The sequence below is a fragment of the Gopherus flavomarginatus genome, chromosome 6 (genome assembly GCF_025201925.1).
Source record: "Gopherus flavomarginatus isolate rGopFla2 chromosome 6, rGopFla2.mat.asm, whole genome shotgun sequence".
Taxonomy (NCBI): Eukaryota; Metazoa; Chordata; order Testudines; family Testudinidae; genus Gopherus; species Gopherus flavomarginatus.
In genome coordinates, this window is record NC_066622.1 from 138,432,771 (window position 1) to 138,446,400 (window position 13,630).

At 49.5% G+C, this 13,630-nt stretch overlaps 1 protein-coding gene across 2 annotated transcripts in view; it reads right to left on the reverse strand.

Moving 5' to 3' along the window:
* Window positions 1–13,630, reverse strand: part of ARMH3 (armadillo like helical domain containing 3) — a 184,617-nt gene that overhangs the window by 99,192 nt on the left and 71,795 nt on the right. The gene's annotated exons all lie outside the window — the stretch shown is intronic.

Genomic DNA, 13,630 nt, shown 5'->3' on the forward strand with positions numbered 1-13,630 from the left:
GGGGCAGGAAGCGAACTGTGTAGTATTGTCCACCTAGAGCCCTGAGCCCATCAAACCTTCCAGCGTGGGCTCCGGGGGCTCCCGGCCAGGCAGCATGAGAAAAGGAGCGCTACTGCCACGCACAATGGGCAACAGCTCCAACAGTCTCCTGCTCTCACGCCCCCTTCTAGAGCCGGGAAAGCAGGACACCGCACTGCTTCTAACTCACCCCTGCAGGGTGTGACGAACTGGGAATGTTCTTAATGTTTGCTCTGAATACTGTGTTGGTGCCTCAGTGTCCCCATGGCAGTTCTTAAGTATCTGGCAGAGCAAAGGGCCAGTGCACCTAAATGCCTGACACACTGTCTCTTAGCAACTGATGGCCTGGGCCCCTCCTCTGCAAAGGTGCCAGCTGAAGGTGTTGGAGACAAAGGGATCAGGAGACCTCCTGGCCTGGGAAATGGGCTGAGCAGAGAGGAGGGGCTGGGAGGGGTTGTTAGTCTGGAGCTGGCTGAGGGCAGACGTGGGGGTCTGGCTCACTGCCCCCCAGAATGGACCCGGCTGAGGGGTCCGGTTCTCTGTACCTATAAGCTCTGTTTTAGATCCTGTTCCTGTCATTGAATAAACCTCTGTTTTACTGGCTGGCTAAGAGTCACGTCTGACTGCAAAGTGGGGGTGCAGGACCCGGTGGCTTCCCCAGGACCCCGCTGGGGCGGACTCGCTGTGGGAAGTGCACGGAGGGGCAGAGGATGCTGAATGCTCCAAGGAGAGACCTAGGAGGTGAAGACGTGTGAGCTTCTTGCCCTGAACAAGTCTGCTCCAAGGGAGAGGAGGCTCCCCAAAGTCCTGCCTGGCTTGGTGGGGAGGAGTTCGGGAGCATCGCCCGGGGACTCCGTGACACAGGGTGTTCTCCTCCCATCTTGACCCCACGGGGGGCACCTGGCAAGGCAGCTCCTCAGGCGGCTCACTGGCTGCAGGCAGGCGCAGCCCAGGGAATTCCTCTGCCTCCTCTCTAGTGAAGCAGAACAGTCATTCCACGTGACCTCTCTGCAGCCAGCTTGCTCCCTCGTACAGGGAGAAAATCTCCGGATGTGGGAAGTGCCAGCGGCAGTGCCTGGCGGCCGAGATGGGCAGCAAGGAAGAGAACGGACAAGCCAGTCGTTAGCGCAGCAGGGCTGGACGTGGAAGACCTGGACTCAATTCCCTGGGCTGCCACAGACTCCTTGTGACAACACGGCCCAGTCACTTTGCTTCCTTGTGCTTCAGCGCCTCATTTGCGCCACGGGGCTAACCACGCGGCCCAGAGCAGGGTTGTGAGGCTCAGCAGCGAAGACCACGAGGTGCCTGCACAGTCTGGGAATGAGGGCACGGATGACTGTGAAGGAGCAGCGCAGCCAAGGCAGGAGAAAGTTGTAACCTTCACACTGGACAGAGAGTGAATAAGCTTCCCACACCCAGCAGCAGCAGACCAATAAACCTGGGCCTGCTTCACTCTGAGATCCCCATCTCCCAGGTGGGAGCAAGCACCCAGGCCTGAGATAGTTTCTTCTTTTAACCCAGGAGCGCTGAGCGTGGGTGCCTGTCGGGGGGAGTCTGAGCAGCAGCTGCTTAAACTGCTGAAGCCAAAGTTCAGTGGGACTTATGAAGAGATGGGACATGCACTCGGGCAGGGCTAGAACAAGCAGGTGCACAGAATTAGTTCAGATTGATGTCAAAGAGTCCTCACCCCCGTAAGCAGAGGCAGCTGATACCGGTGCTGTACGGTACACACAAACACCAGGCAACGTCCTGACAGCTACAGTCTAAACGCCCCACACAGACGGCAGGACGCCGTGCAGCCCAGAGGAGGAGACTGACTCATTAACGACTGACTTTTTGTAGACCGTGTGGAAGCAGCAGGTTGTTGGAGGATCTGAGTGAGGAGCCCCTGGATTGGGAAGGTGTTCATGGAAACAGGGCATGTGGCTGGCTGTGAGAGCAGAAGAGGGTGAGGAGGTGAAAGAGGGCTTGCAGTACAAGATGCGCACCAAGGTTGTAGGAGTGCTACTACGACTGATGGCGAGGGGGTTGGTATAACCCACTGCTGGAGGCTGGGAACCTCACCAAAAGGAGCACTATGCTGTACTGGGACGGCAGTTCCTAGCTCCCAGCCCAGGTCAGACGTAGTTAGCTGGGTGGCAATGGACAGTGGTTTGAGAAAGCTGTGGAAGGCAATTCCACTGGGGCTGGTACAACGAGGCTGCCACCTGGCTGAAGGGGAAAAACTCCTCCTCATGCTGCTGTCCAGGAAAGCAGATCAGGAACAAAACGATGAGCAACAGGTGTGTGAGAACAAAATATTAATTACACACAAATTAAATGGTCTTCCTCTAGCGTCTTCCATCAGAGGAGCTCGTAATAATGAATTCAGCATCACAGCCCCCTTGTGAGGCAGGGGAGTATTACCGGCTCTGTTTCACTGGTGGGGAAACTGAGGCACAGAGGAGCAACATGACTTGGACAAGTCACATAGCCAGTCAGGGACAGAGCAGGAGATGGAACCAGGAGCCCTGTCTCTTAGCCCTGCATATCAACCACCAGACCATCCCAGGAGAGAACAGCACTTCTCTACCATCCTGACAGTGGTGTTGTGAGAATCAATACATTAAAGGTCTTTCTAAACAGGGACAAGAAGGGAGACCCCAGAACAATACAAATCCACAACCACAATAATTGTGATGCCTGAAGAAAGGCTTGAAGGCAGGGAAGCAACAGGGCTTGACAACTGTCTGTTGAGGTAGCCCGAGTTTGTTCCTAGGGTGGGGGAATTGGTCACGTTAAGTGTGCACAAAAGCTCTGCACAACAGTGATCAAACCACTCTCGGGAGATGAAAATTGACAATAGGGTCTGACGGGAAAGAACTGCCAGCAGCATTCTCCAGAGACGGGCTTAGGGCTGGAAGCGTGAGCTGGAAATAGCTGCAGCACTATTACAAACTCATGCACCAACGCTGCCCATGGCACCATCTAGCCCAGCATCCAGGGACAAGGTAACCAGTTACCCAGGGGTGGGGCGAGTGCTGGCCCACTTCCTGTCAATCAGCGGTGACTCCGGGGGCCAGGGGCACTGCAGAGCCCACAGACGACAGAGGGATACATTTAATCCATCAACTGGCTTGTCCCTGGCTCTGAGCGCACACAAGTGTGAGGAGAGGAAACCTTCTCACAGGTCCTGACAGAGGGCAGCCCAGACACCAGCGACTGCCCTCGGCAGGTGAGACACTAAAGAAATAAGGAGTCTGTCTGCATCCCTGCTTAAGGCATCTCGCGCCCTTCTCCCCGCTCTGATGGGATGGCGACTGATCGCCAGCTCTCCTGCCCTTTGCTCTTCCCAATGGGCCTCTCCCCCGCTGTGGTTCTACAGCTACAGAAAGAAGCCTGAGCATTTTTAAAGGCTGCATTTGGTTGCTGCTCTAACAGCTGGATGCCGCTGCTCCATTTTATACAGCTGACTTCATTCAGCGCCGAATTCCGTAACTATGGTCAGGTTTTAGTGCTCAGCTGGTGCCTCTCTCAGGGGTACGGACAGTCTATATTGGCTCCCCATCACCTGCTCCTGCTCCCCTCAGCTCCCATGCAGCATGTCCATGACACAAAGCTCTATGCATCCTTCATCACATACAACTCCAAGGACCCAGGGCTTGGACGAGACCAGCTCACAGAGGAAATGCAGCTGGCTGAAGCTGAACCCAAGCAAAAGAGAGGTGATGCTGGTGGGCAGAGGAAAGCTTTCCGAAGAGTTTTCAGCCATGGTACAGTCTCCTTTGGTTACCAGTACACAGCCACAGTTGGTCAGTTAACTCCATAGTCTGAACACTGCAGGGAGTCTCCTTAGCAACACATGCTGCTGCGAGCACATCAGACCTGCTCTCGATGCTCCACACTGGCTTCCTATAGAATTTTTAGTTAAGTTCAAGGCCTCGGTTCTTATCTTCATGCTGCTCCATGGCATGGGACCTGGGAATGTAAAAGAGTTACAGCTCCAGGATGAAGACCATGGCCAACAGCTACACTCTGCGGCCACAATGCAACTCTCTACAATAAGGGTGAAGTTCATCTGTGAGGAAGACAGAACCTTCTCAGGGGCCAGGCCAGGCCTGTGACATGAACTCCCTCCAGAACTAAGGACAATCACAAACCTCACCATCTTCTGCTCCAAGGTCCATGGTTCTTTGACCTGCCTTCTTTAATATAAACCCAAAGCAACATGCATATTTAAAAAAAAAATCACCTACCAAAACAAGCCACTCACTGCACAGTTTCCCGCTTGGGAGCGGCTGAGGGAACAAACACCAGATGTGTAGTCACATGAATGAATCCACGTCTCAAAGGCACTCAGAGGCTACAGTAGTGAGTGCCATATAGGAACCTAGACAGAACAGAGTAAGGGAAGAGCTCACTCTACGAGGCTGCCAGATTCCAGCCCCAGCTCTCCAAGCTTTTGAAGTCTACAAGGAGCTGAGTGGGCCTGGAAAGCAGCAATGCAGAGTTTGTCCAGTTTTGCTGTTAGGTATCTGAAAGGTCAAGTCTTGTATAGTTTACTTTTCTTTCATAACAATGCACTTGGAATATTACGATCTAGCACAAGGGAGCTGAACAGACTTTTTCCCCTGTATCAGTCATGGGTTTAACTTCACTCAAATGCACAAGTTCTCATTCCTCATGCCCATCCATAGCTGCAACAGAAAAAAAAAACAGGCTAAACAAGAGATCATTTACTATTTCCACTTGAAGGCTATGTTCAAGTGGCCCTCTTCTTCCCATTTGCGACAATCTCTAAAGCTTGGAAGCATTTCCTTCCCTGCCTCTGTATCCTCCTGGCACAGAAACTGGTGCAGCCACCATCATTACTGTGTCAGCTGGAAAGAGACAGCTGTCACGGAGTGTCAGGGGGGTCCAGCCCTGCACCCCTCTTCCTGGGACTCGCAGTGACTCTCAGCCAGCCAGTAAAACAGAAGGTTTACTGGACAACAGGAGCGCAGGTTACAGCAGAGCTTGTAGGCACAGTCAGGACCCCTCCATCGAGTCCTTCTGGAGTTTCAGGGTGCTTAGGTCCAGCACAGGATCCCCTGAATTCCCCTCATCCAGCCCAAAACCGAAACTGAACTGCCCCTCCTCCAGCTGGCCGATTCCTTTGTCCAACTTCCCAGGCCAAGGTGCTAACCCCCTCCCTCCTACCTGGCTCAGGTTACAGGCTTAAAGATCCTGTCCCTCACCTAAAGACATCCCCGGCTCTCCCATCCCCCACACAGACAGCCCTTACTCCATCACAACAGCTATGCCAAGCAATACGTAACACTCTGCTCCTCCGGAGCCAGCAAGCAGTGCTCACACCTGGTTCTGCCAAGCCCTGAGCCCTGCGTGTATTTCTGAATGAGTATGTGTACACTCAAAAGTCAGAGAACATTGGTCACAATAAAGTTTTGTCAGCTTGAAGGGAGGCCAAATTTTAGACCTTTACTTCCTTTTACTAAAACCTCTTTGCAAGCCATTTACCATTTGACCAGTTGGCTCTTCAGTCATGCTCCTGCTGGCAGCCACATGCATCGTATCTCCCACCTACCCTAGCCGATTCACTGAGACAGCTGTTACTCCACTCTCCCCACACTGTGCTTCCCAGGCTAGACAGCTGCTGCAGCCCGTGACAGTCTGGAAAGAACTGGTTCAAAAACTGTCCAGCAACAAGAATCAATGAACTGAATCAGTCTTCATCCATTACTGGAGTAGAAGAAATGTCATCAGTGACAAATGCTCTTGGTGGTCATACCTGAGCCCCAAACGCCCGTGATTAATAATGCAACCTGAACTATGTACTGATCCAGTGAGATTGTGTATTACATGTATCGAAAGCAGTTTTAAAAATACCTTCCACTGTTTCTGTGTCTCTGCTCAGTTAGTAGAGCTGCCATTTTAATTCCATCCACCAGCAAACTTTGCACTTCTATAGCACTTATCCAGGGAACCCAAAGCCCTTGCCAAAGCAGGAATTATCCTCATTTTACAGATAAGAAAACTGAGGACAAGGAAGCTTAAGTGACATGCCCAGGGTCACAGAGCAAGTCAGCATAAGGACTAGAAATGAGTTCTTTTTAGTAGCACAGAAAGAATCTGCTTTGCTATTAGTATAAAAATCCTAAAAGACAGTTCCAGCATTGTAGAAGGCGCTGTGCATTTCAAGTGTTTTCGCTTTAACAGTGAGTTCAGCAACTGTTTGAACTAAGCAAGATAAACATTAAGAACTTACAGCACTTCCCTTACAATAATGTAGAAACGGAGTCAACGCTTTCTAATGCAAAGATGATTTTTAATCCTACTTTGCAATCAACTGCCCTATTAAATGGCAGTTTCATCATTTTTATTATATTTAAGATTTCTTATAAAGTGACTTATTCTTGCAATTATGTGTAGACATTAGAATCTCCCATATTCCTATAAATGTGGTTTTCCTTTAGAGCAAACCATAGCAGCTCTGAAGAAGTTATCCGTATCTACAAGTTCTGGAGGAACTGCTCAAGCATTGCTAATTTTGAGGTGGGAGGAGTTGAAGGAATGAGGTCTTTTATATAAAAGGCTTAAATGAGTCACAACTCTTTCCAAATAGCTTATACATGCAAAACAATATCAAGCAGCACATCTATAGTGATTTCATCTCCAAAGTGCTGTACCAGCATTAATTCATTAGAAAAGTGTTCAGTGACATGAACATGCACAGACCCCTCCCTCACGACCAGCTAAGTCAACGTCTTTTCTTATTTTCACAGAGCCCGGAGCAGAATTTAATATTCATCACAGCAGGGAACTGGATGGATCTGATCAGAATTCCTCCGGCAGCTCTGTCAATTCACCTCGATCTTGACCTTCAATAACCGCAAGTCCTTCACAAGAACTGATTACCAGACGTGCCAAATAGTGCAGCTGTTTTGAAAAGCAGTCAAAATGTCTGCCAAGGAGTAAGTGGATGCTATCACATTCATCAGAGCTTATGACCCAAGACAGATTTCTAGTTGAGTCACCTACGATGGTACATAAACTCTTGCAGAAGCAAATAAGGTTTTTCCTCAGAGAACGGAAGAAACTTCTAGCGTGACCACGGTCCAACCTTGGTCTCAAACAGAAAGCCAATAACTTGCTGACTTTAAAAGGTTCAGAACAGTTCTACTACACAACTATATTAAGAGAATTTGAACACACAATAGTCAGAAAACACCAAAGCACCATTACTCTGCCACCTTGTGTGCGCACATTACAGAGATGTTCATTACATGAATACATTTGCTCTTTCCAATACTACGCATCATACCATTTTTTCTAGAACCTACAACACACACACGTAGCACCCTCAGCTATTGTGTACACCAAAGAGACTGTGACCATCATTTATATACTAGAAACACACTACATGGCATATTGTGTGTAGGAGAAATAGGATGTGATCACAGAGTCATAGAACAGGAAAGGACCTCGAGAGGTCGTCTAGTCCAGCCCCTGCACTCAAGGCAGGACTAAGTATTATCTAGACCATCTCAACAGGTATTTTTCTAACCTGCTTTTAAAAATCCCCAGTGACGGAGATTCCAAAATCTCCCTGGACAATTTATTCCAGTGCTTAACCACCCTGACAGGTACAAAGTTTTTCCTAATGTCCAACCTAAACCTCCTTTGCTGCAATTTAAGCCCATTGCTTCTTGTCCTGTCCTCAGAGGTTAAGAAGAACAATTCTTCTCCCTCCTCCTTGTAACAACCTTTTATGCACTTGAAAACTCATGTCGCCTCTCAGTCTTCTCTTCTCCAGACTAAACAAACACAATTTTTTCAATCTTCCCTCATAGCTCGTGTTTCCTAGACTTTTAATCATGTTTGATGCTCTTCTCTGGACTTTCTCCAATTTGTCCACATCTCTTCTGAAATGTGGCGCCCAGAACTGGACACAATACTCCAGCCGAGGCCTAATCAGCGTGGAGTACAGCAGGAGAATTACTTCTCGTGTCTTGCTTACAACACTCCTACTAATACAGCCCAGAATGATGTTTGCTTTTTTTGCAACAGTGTTACCCTGTTGATTCATACTTAGCTTGTGATCCACTGTGACCCCCAGATCCCTTTCCACGGTACTCTTTCCTAGGCAGTCACTGCCCATTTTGTATGTGTGCAACTGATTGTTCCTTCCTAAGTGGAGCACTTTGTATTTGTCCTGACTGAATTTCATCCTATTTATTTCAGACCATTTCTCCAGTTTGTCCAGATTGTTTTTAATTTTAATTCTGTCCTCCAAAGCACTTGCAACCCCTCCGAGCTTGGTATCATCCGCAAACTTTATAAGTGTACTCTGTATGCCATTATCTAAATCATCTATGAAGATATTGAACAGAACAGAACCCAGAATGGATCCCTGCAGGACCCTACTCGTTATGCCCTTCCAGCCTGATTGTGAACCACTGATAACTAATCTCTGGGAATGGTTTTCCACCCAGTTATGCACCCACCTTATAGTAGCTCCATCTAGGTTGCATGTCCCTAGTTTGTTTATGTTTATCATGTAATTAAAAATTGTACTGGAATTATAACCACAAGGCGGCAGTGTCCATGGTATCATCAATTCTTCTGGGCAATAGCAAGGGGTAGCAGCCAACACGGCAATGAGGCGATTACCACACTCAGCGGCTTGGCCTTTCCTTTTTTGGGCAAAGCTAGTGATTAATTGGCCATGGCAAAAGAGAAGCTCCACAACAACAGTTACACTTAAATTCCTGACAAAGTAATACAAAGTACAGACTCCCCCGTGCAACTTGTAACAACAATGCACCACTCTACAGCTTAAGCCCACGAAGGTAGGTGGTCATTATGTATTAAAACAGATCATTATGCACACAGCCAACAGTGGGAAAACCAGAAATCAGAAAGCTGTATGTTGCTTCAAGGGAGATCTCTGTGCTCAAACTAGAAAGTAGGGTTCAAAACTGAATGTGGAGAACGAAGGAGCTATCTGTGTTATTTATGAGTATTACCTGCACCTCACTTGTTAGTATCCCTGCAGACCGCATGGAGCTAAGTCAGGGGAGGCTGCTGGGGAGAAACAAACAGGAACCGAAACGATGACAGAGCTAAGGTACTTCCAGAGGGAAGACCCAGGGTCCTTCGGGGAAAAAGGGGGGAGCTGTTAACTGGGAAATGCCCACCTGCCAGGCTCCAATCAGGCTGGCAGGGTCGGTTTTCTGAGGCCGAGGATCAAAGGGCACCAACCCATGAAAGACCCCAGCCTAGGGGGGCAGCAGTGGCTGGAGATGAGGCTCTGACAGAGATGCTGAGAGAACAAGATCGGGCTGTCTGTCTGTCTGTCTCTCCCAGGCCAGGAGTAGGGGTCTGGGCTCAGTGGAAGTGCCCCAGGCCTTGCAGGGAAGGGATACAGTTTTGGTAGGACCCAGGTGTACAGGCTTTTTGCTATTCTCTCTCTTTGCTCTGCTGGCTGGGGGCCTTTGGGTGAATAAATACTACAGAAGCTGTTTCTGAGTCCCTTTAATCAGCTGCTAGAGTCTGGCTCCCCCAGGTAAAGGGCGGTGGGCCTGTCATGTTATCACAGCTGGGAACCGGGGCTGCAAGCCCAGCCAGCCAGCTGGAGAGTGCTGGGACCATGTGGTTGGAGGAGGGTGAAGGTGGCAAATCTGTCAGCAGACGGCTGCACTCGGGAGGGACTCACGGGACCCAATGCGCAGCTCCCCTGTCACCATGACACCTATGCTATCCAGTTTCTTTTGTTCAAGGTCTTGGACATAAGCTGGATACTCCAAGCATAGAATTCTGGTGGACACAGAAGGAGCCACTCCGTTCAGGACTTAGCTGATTGTTACAAAATGCAACTAGAAATATTTTCAAAGGCAAGAAAACTTCAAGGGGGTCAGCTCCTCAGACAGCTCCACACTCACGCTGCTCATGGTAAGCACTTGGACTCTTCCCTCATTCTTCACCAGCTAGCCAATCGGCGTGGGAATCTGAGCCCACCTCAGTGGGGACGGATACCATGCTCCCGGCCACGGTGTATTAATACCTACGTAGCACACCCTGGGCTATGGATTTATTTTGAAATACAACTGGCTGGGGTAAAAGAATAAATCCGATAGGCAGCTAAGGGCTGCACCAGAGACCATTCTCCTGCAAACTCTCATGACCATGAAAAGGGAAAGCCACCTGTGTGATAGTATGTAAGCACAAATACGTGCCCAGGAGCAGGGTGTCCAGCTGGGTGTCCACACACTGATTGACGGCAGCATCCTGCACAACAGGGCTGGGTTGTATTTGTGACTGTTTCCTTTCGCAGTGTTCCCGACTCCTCTGGGTCTCACTGAAGGTCTCGCCCGGAGCTCACGTCCCAGCAGGAGACTGCAGCAGCTTTCAGAGGCAAGGCTGCTGCTGGCCTCCCATGCCCAGAGGAAACGCTTCTCTCCATTACAGGGGCACTAGCTGTCTGCCTTATTTATGGACCCGGCAACACTAGACTCCGGCAGGGAAGAGATGGCTCTGCACAACTCTGCTGTCATCGCCTACAATTCTCATCTCAATTCCTCTACACCCTACACTCTGCTGCCTCCTCTCCGCACAATGCTTTGTCTCCTTCTCCCACTCAGTTCTATGCCTGGAGCAGCCTTCCTCCTCCGATATGCCATGCACAACTCCCTCCCCGCCCGTCAGTCACTCCTCACAAGCCGTCCTATTTGTCTGCCAGCCCATATCTCCGCCTGGGTGCTCGCTATCGCTAAGCCACAGGGCTCACCGTAGAGCCCTGGCCTCAGTCTGTGCAACTCCTACATTAGGAAGGGACTGAGGCAGGCTCTAGGGCTCTCTGTTAGCACCTCTGGAGCTTCAGGCCGATGTCACTTTGGAGCGCCACAGTTCTGAAGGTTTGCAGACCTGGAGCTCCCTTCTGCAGACCCCTGGTGGCACTTCAGCCAGAGGCACCATTTCTGTGGTTTGGCACAGGAAGCAGATAGGGAGCATGCCAGCCGGGGGCTCAGAAAAGGCAGTGCAGGGGCAGAGATTTCTGTATCCTGATAGGGCATCAGCTGGCCAACAGACCAAGGGCAGAACATCCCCAGCCACTCATGCCAGTGGCAGGAGCACCATGAGAAATCAAACAGCTCCCTGGTGAAGCAATATCACGTGAACCACCCAATGTGTCTGCAGGGAGAGCCAGCCTTTCGGAAATCAGCCTGCCCTAGATATCATTCAGGAAACTCACACCTGTTAATTCCAGTCTCCCCAGGCTTGTGTTAATTAGTGAAGCAGCTGCTGACGAGTAGCATTCCCCTGCAGGAAAAACCACAGCACAATCCTCACAGCAATACATTTCTTCCTAAGCACGCAGAATCTCACCAAACACACTTGAAGTGTGCAGGGTACGTCAGCACACCCGCACTCGACCAATCCTGAGCATTTTACTCTTCCCGGCTTTCCTTTCAGAGCATAAGCAGTACTTCACACTTCTAAAGCACTTCACTTTTCCTAAGCCTTGTATCACCAGCAGCTAATTAGCGAGCACTAACAAAACTGGCCCTGGATATGGAGGCCTGGTCTACCCCACAGTTAGGTCGAGGTAAGACAGCTTACGTAACCGAACTCTGTAAACGTCTACACTACAACGTTGCTCCCACCAACAGGCGTGGTGTGCAGGTCGGGGCAGTTAGGTCGACGCACCATCATCTAGACGCTGCGCTGACTGTTCCACCTGGCGGGGCTGTGTCATAAACAGGTAGTTAAGGGTTAATGTCTCTTTTACCTGTAAAGGGTTAACAAACAGTGAACCGGACACCTGACTAGGGGACCAATCAGGAGACAAGATACTTTCAAATCTCAGTGGAGGGAAGCCTTTGTTTGTGTTTTTTGGGTTTTGCTTTATTCTCTCTGGGTCCTGGAACGGACTAGACGGGCAACCAGTTTTCTTGCCAATCTCCCTGCTACAGTCTCTTATAGTGAGTATTTTAGTAAGAAAGGCGATTATAGTCTTTTGATTGTTTCTGTATTTGCACATGTGTAGTTTGCTGGAAGTATTTTAAATTGTATTTTGCTGGGGGGAGGCTTCTTTCTAGTGTCTATAAGCTGACAGACCCTGTAACTTTTACCATCTAAAGTATAGAGATAACTTTTACCTTTTTTCTTTCTTTTTATTAAAAGTTTTGCTTTTTAAGACCTGTTTGATTTTTTTCTCCTAGTTAAGGCTCAAAGGAACTGAGTCTGTACTCACCAGGGAATTGGTGGGGAGAAGGGAGAGAGAGCAGTGGGAGAAGGGAAAGGTGAATTTCCTCTTTGTTTTAGATTCATGGAGTCTGAATCTGTATTGCCTCTGAGTGAAGGGAAAAGAGGAGGCGGGGGGAAGGTAACATTCCTCTCTGCGTGGTGATTCAAGGAGTTTGAATCACCGTGATCTCCTAGTGTACCCAGGGTGGGAAAGCGCTGGGAGGAAGGAAGGAGGGGGAACGGAAATGGTTTATTCCCCTTTGTTGTGAGACTCAAGGAATTTGGGTCTTGGGGTCCCCAGGGAAGGTTTTTGGGGGGACCAGAGTGTATCAGGCACTGGAATTCCTGATTGGTGGCAGCTTATCAGATCTCAGCAGGTAATTAAGCTTAGAGGAATTCATGCTGGTACCCCAACTTTTGGACTCTAAGGTTCAGATTGGGGAAAGATACTATGACAGGCTGCAGCTATCAGCACCCCACGCTGACATTCAGTGCAAGAGCTCCTGGTGAGGAGATGCACTGCCAACAGAAGATGCTAATGTAGACACACACAACTGATTTAATTACTGTGGTGGCTGTACATTAGCGTAACTTAAGTCACCTCAACTTTATAGCGAAGACACGCCCTGAGTCTCAGAGTGCAGTGGCGGGGAGATGAAATTTTTAGAAAGGAAAGCTTAGGTTTATGATGATTCCTCACAGTGAGATCATTAAACTATGAACTAGTCTCTTAAGGGACGTGGTGCAAAGGTCATCGCTTGGCACGTGCAGAAGCAGACGCGATAAAGCCCTGATCAACGTACTGCAGCGAACAGTTCTGCCCTGGCCATGCAGAAATGAGCTAACAGGGAGGTGTGGGGTACAGCTCTGAGTTCCATCTTGCAATTACAGCACACTCACCGCCTGGTACCATTTCTACTGGCATTGGATTTCACTGCCACACAACCTGTCCTCTGGGGGCTCAGTTCTGAAGAAAGCAACTGGAAAGAACTCACTAATTAATTAAGGGCACCCACTTCGGCCCCTACAGGAATAAACCGAGAAAGGCAGGCTCGGTCACATGTCACAAAAGGCCAAATGAAATCACTGAAAAGGAGTCCGATTGTTGGTGCATTTCCATGTCTCTGCACCCAGCTGGGCACAGCGACGGAAGGAAAGTACACGACTGCGAATTGAGACTCGCTTCAGAAACCCCTCAGCACATCCTTTCAACAGCCATCCTCCAGCCGAGCTCCTGGCGAGAGCTGCATGAATCCAGCCAAGCCACCAGTCCTAGACCTGAACCACAACTCCCAGAGCAGGACATAGGGGAGATCCCTTTCAATGCACAGAAACCTCCCTTTTCACCCACACAGGCGAGGGGAGTAACTGCACCCTCGTAGCTCAG